This window comes from Alosa alosa, chromosome 22 (assembly GCF_017589495.1).
Source record: "Alosa alosa isolate M-15738 ecotype Scorff River chromosome 22, AALO_Geno_1.1, whole genome shotgun sequence".
Taxonomy (NCBI): domain Eukaryota; kingdom Metazoa; phylum Chordata; class Actinopteri; order Clupeiformes; family Clupeidae; genus Alosa; species Alosa alosa.
The window spans coordinates 24,575,018-24,581,017 of NC_063210.1; positions in this window are offsets into that span (position 1 = coordinate 24,575,018).

Below are 6,000 nucleotides of genomic sequence, written 5' to 3' on the forward strand. Positions count from 1 at the left end.
CTTTGAGAACCCTATCAACCCTCAACCCTGTCTTAGTGACCTAGAAAATTCTAGTTCTTCTCCTTGCCTACAGATGGCACTCTTTAATGTTAGATCGCTCTCTAAGAAGACATTTATTGTAAATTACATTACCACAACCCACAAGCTGAACTGTATCTTTCTCACTGAAACATGGCTGGATGCCTCAGGCAATTATGAACTTCTTGAAGCATCACCGTCTGACTTTTCCTTCTCACGTTGCTTTCGCTCCAATCAGAAAGGTGGCGGCGTAGCAGCTCTTTCCAATGTGTTACCCTGTAAGGATGTTTCTTTTGGTACTTACTCCACCTTTGAATACCTAGCTATTGCAATGAAGCCACCAAACTCCTGTCTAATGGTCACAATTTACCACCCTCCGCAGAACAGAGTAAGTTTCATCTCTGAGTTTGGTGAGTTTTTGTCTACTATTGTGACAAACTACGATTGTATTCTCATTTGTGGTGATTTTAATATTCACATTGATAACACAGCAGACTGTTATGCAATGCAATTCACTGTTTAGCTGTCAATGTTTGAGCTTACACAACACATTTCTCACAACTAATGGTCACACTTTAGACCTTGTTATTTCAAAAGGCCTAGACATCTCCATAACTGGTACTTTAGATGTTGGGATCTCTGATCATCTTTGTATTTTCTTCAGTGTTGCCTGGCCAACTAAACTTACATCTGGCCAAAAAACATTTCTTAGACGCAACATTGGGGAAGACACTCCGAAGGATTTTATCCCCGCTTATAGTTATGCTGCTGGGTCACAGTATGACCTGAGTCAGGTCTCTGTTGCAAACCCAAATTTGAATTTCTCTGATTTTATTTGTGATAGTATAGGTCCATCCTCAGACTGTGATGAATTAGTCAAGTATTTTAATGCTTCTGTTAAAGCATTATGGATGTACACACATTATGTGTGCACAAATTATGGATAACATCGCACCAATGCAACTTAAGTCTGTCTCAAGAAAACAAAAGCCACCCTGGAGGACTTCTAAGAGAATAAGCACCTTTAAAAGAACCTGCCGCAAATATGAGCATGGAAATGGCAAAGACTAAATCACAGGTTGACCTCATGAACTATAAGAGTCAATTGCTTATGTACAACTGTGAAATAAAAAAAGCTTGACGACAGTATTTCTCCCAGATTATATCAGATAGTTCTAATAATTCTAAAGTCCTGTTCAATACCATTGACAGACTAATCAATCCTCCTCGTTTGATACCCTATGAGCTCCACACTGAAGAGAAGTGCAATCAGTTTGTTACGTTTTTCAGTGAAAAAATTTCTACTAACTATCAGGAGCAGTATCTCTTCATCCTTCACTGATGGTTTCAATCCTCAACCTCCTCGCCAATAGTAAGGCTACTCTCCACAACTTCACAATCCTCAACCTCCTCTGCCCGATAGTAAGGCTACTCTCCACAGCTTCACTCCAAGCCATCTGAGTGAGCTGGAAAAAGTAGTCCAAAAGTTAGGTTCAGCTACTTGCTCCCTCGACCCTGTACCTACTAAGCTGTTCAAACAAGTCTTCAGCTGCTTGGCTGCTGACATACTTCAAATTGTCAATACCTCCCTACTAACTGGAACATTCCCTGGTTGCCTTAAACATGCCATTATTACGCCTCTACTAAAAAACCTAGTCTTGACCCCCTGGCTTGTGAGAGTTACAGGCCTATCTCTAACTTGTCTTTCTTAAGCAAAATTCTAGAGAAGGTTGTTTACAAGCAATTTTGCATCTACTTGTCTCAAAACTCTATATTTGATACCTATCAATCTGGGTTTCGGGTAAATCACAGCACAGAAACTGCTCTAGTCAGAGTTGTAAATGACCTTAGAATTGCGACTTATAATCACAAAATGTTGATTCTTGTTCTCCTTGATCTAAGTGCTGCATTTGATACAGTCGATCATTCTATACTTCTGCAACGTCTTCAGCACTCAGTTGGTCTTCAAGGTACAGCTCTTGATTGGATCTCATCCTATTTAAATGGGAGATCTTTTTCTGTTTCTATTAATAACCTCTCTTCTGATGTAATGCCCATTTTATATGGGGTTCCTCAGGGGTCAATTCTTGGTCCTTTTCTTTTTAACTTGTACATGTTACCTCTTGGTTCTATCATACGGCAACACAACATCTCTTACCACTCATACGCTGATGATACCCAACTTTACATTTCTCCTCTGATGACCCCAGTCCGCTAAATGACCTCACTTGCTGCATCTCCAACATTAAAAAGTAGATGGCCCAAAATTTGTTAATGTTAAATGATGCCAAGACAGAGATTCTGGTTGTAGGCCCTAAGGCCATGAGACATCACTTTCACCCAATTCTAACCTCCCACTTGGTAAAACCGTGTGAGGATGTACAAAATGTAGGAGTGACTCTTGATGCAGATCTTAACTGTCAAACACATATATCTAACATTACTAAAACAGCTTTCTACCACCTTAGAAATATTTCTAAAGTCTGTGGCCTCCTGTCCTTACAGGATTGTGAAAAATTAATACACGCTTTTATCTCCAGTCGTTTAGATTACTGTAACGCACTCTATGCTGGTCTAACAAAACAGATGCTAAACAAACTTCAACTTATCCAAAATGCAGCTGCTAGAATACTCACTAGAACATCTAAATTTAATCATATCAACCCAATTCTTAAATCACTTCACTGGCTCCCAGTTAAACAAAGAATTGATTTCAAAATACTTCTTCTTGTTAAGTGGCATTGCCCCACCCTATATTTCTGATATGATATCTTTTTATGATCCTACCCGTCACTTAAGGTCCTCCAGTAAATGTCTCCTCACGATCCCCAGAATCAACACTAAGGCTGCACATGGTGCCTTCAGTTACTGTGCCCCAATCCTCTGGAATAGCCTACCTCTGGAATTAAGGTCATCACAATAAATTCTCGCTTTTAAAAAGACCTGTTGAAGAGGAACAAAAGCTTACTTTCCAACACACATTGTATTTCTCTTAATTTTCCTGTTATATAACCTGTAGGTTTTGGACTTTGAATAATAAAATCATAAAATGAGAATATTAATCTATTTCATTATTATTATCATACCGTATCTCAATTTGTATTACTGTTGCTAGCAATTAGTAAGCAAAATTAGGTACATCTGCAAGGGTGCTCCCTAACAATCATGAAATTGTATGGCTTGTGGACAGTTTTTATAGTCATATAATTTGTTATCAAACTGGTATAGGGGACAACAACAGGCTATTTCAAAGTCAAAGTCAAAGTCAAAGTCAGCTTTATTGTCAATTTCTTCACATGTTCCAGACATACAAAGAGATCGAAATTACGTTTCTCACTATCCCACGGTGAAGACAAGACATATTTTACCAATTTAGGTCCACAGACAAACATAACATTCAAGTAAAACAAAAAGTAAGTAAATAAGTAAAATAAGAGGGCACATATAATAATGAAAAATAAGAGCAGCAAAATGTGGTTGAAATTGTGCATAGACAGTCAATAAAAATACTAGTGCAAATTCAGGCCAATAAAAGGCTTAGGTAGTTCTGTTTGACCTAAGTAAGAAGAAAGTGGCATAGTGGTGCAAGTTATGTAAGAGCAGCAGAAGTGTTGTGTTTCAGGACAACAACACCAGTTGTAAAGTGTACAAGTGTGCAAGTGGAGTAGTGCAGGTGACCATTTTGGGTCCAATGTCCAGGATGTTATGTAGCTGAGGGTGGAGGGGAGAGGGAGGGAGAGAGTTCAGCATCCTTACGGCTTGGTGTATGAAGCTGTTGGTGAGTCTGGTAGTCGCGGGAGGCGCAGGCTTCTGTACCTCTTCCCAGAGGGCAGTAGATCAAACAGATTGTGAGCGGGGTGACTTGCATCACTCACAATTTTGGTCGCCTTGCGGGTGAGGTGGGTGGTGTAAATGTCCTTCAGGGAGGGGAGTGAAGCACCAATAATCCTTCCATATTATTCATTATTTGAATAATGTTATGCATAAAGGTTATGAATATAAATTCAGTTGTCTAAGGAGAGCATGAGATGTTAACCAATGGGACTTGTAAGATCAGGAGCGACCGCATTGACTGCTTCAGAACCAGGTCCTGGGCCTGGCGGAGGAGAGATGAGGTGAAGGAGGTAGCTCTGAGTGAGGCGGGGCAGGCGGGTGGTTGCCTTCTGTGTTATGAACAATAAAATAAAAAGTTATGTCTACTGTATTTACACACACAGAGGGACAGCCCATCCTCACCAATCTGATAAGATACACAGGTGTATGAAATATATATATATATATATTATATGTATATACATTCATTACATATAAAATAAAATATGTCAAGCCTTTTTTTGTTCAAGCCTTTTAATCTTCATGATTGCTGTTACATATTATTCTTTAGTGTAATATTTTGAGATACTGGATTTTCTATTTCCTAAGTCAAAACACCGGTAATGGTTTCCTGAGCCTTTTTTTTCCAAATTTGGGCTGGTCAATGGACTTTCCCACTATATTTGAAATTTCTGAGATGCACCTGTACTGTATTTTGTATTTTAGTGCGATTAGGACAAAAAAACAGCCACCAGAGGGCGGCCAAGGATCACATTGATCTAAAAAAAAAAAAAATTCTTGACACTAACACCACCACCAAACATAATCAGAATAAAAACTTGTCAGTGTCGACGCAGATTAAGACAAGGAGCTGCATCCTGCACCATTAATAAAGTAAATGTGCATGTGACCACGCTGGACATGAATGTTCATGTTGACCTCTAAAGACCCCACGTTGCTTAGACCGAGCCTGATCGCCTGTCACAGCCTGGCCTCCAGAGGGTGCTCTGTTGCTGCTGACACCTGTCAGGGGCTCCGACCTGCTACGTCTGACCAACAGGAGAAGGAGCCGTGTACGACCAGCCCCACACCTTCACACAGAAGCCTCTCAGGTCCTAACACCTCCTCCTCACATCAGAGCTCGACTCTCTCTCTCTCTGTTCTGTCCCCACACTGGGGTATAACACTATCTCCCTCCACAAACATACATTTCCTATAATCTTATTCCCCCTCTTCCTGCTTTGATCCTCTGACACTGCTCTACATCTCTCTCTCTCTCTCCATCTCCTTGTCTCTCTCACACACTCACACACACATATTGTACATATACATCTCTGTCTCTCTTGGGAAGAAAATATATTACATTATCACCCCCTCTCTTTCTCTTCTCTCTCCCTCAACCTGTTATTATGCACACACACACGTGTGTGTGTGTGTGTGTGTGTGTGTGTTCATGCTTACCCATACCCTTTTTCCGTATCTCTCTCCCTCCCTCTCTGTCTGAATCCTTCTCTCCTTCCCCTCCCCATTCCTTTCCACCTCCATCTCCTTTCTCTCTCATCCCTCACTCCTTCGTCTCTCTTTACATCTCTCTCTCTCTCCATCTCTCCTCCCTCGCTCCTTCGTCTCTCTCTCTCTCCTCCCTCCTTCGTCTCTCTGTCTCTCTCCATCTCTCCCCTCCCCCGCAGACTGGCAGATCAGGAGGTCCCCCGTCTCCTGTAGTGAGCTCTCTAATCAGCTGAGTGCAGCCAGACCTCCCCCTCTCCATCCTTCCCTTCATCCATCCATCCATCCATTTATTCATTCATCCCTTTATCCCACCAATGCACACACACACACACACAGCCATCATTGCAGACCCTTGCACCAGTGAGTGTGTTTGTGTGTGAGCGGTTCTCATGCTGCCATTGCTTTGGCCTTGATTTTGTCTTCCTCTGTCAGTCTCTCTCTCTCTCTCTCTCTCTCTCTCTCTCTCTCTCTCTGTTTCTCCTCTGCTGCTGTCTTGTTCCATCCCTCCTTTTTCACACTCCTCCCCCTTCCATTCTCTCCTCCTGCTCTCTCTCTCTCTCTCTCTACCCCCTCCCTCTCGCTTCATCTCTCTTCACTTGCTGTCCTTGGTTGCGCTCCCAGCCAGTGCACAGACACACACACACACACACACACAGACAC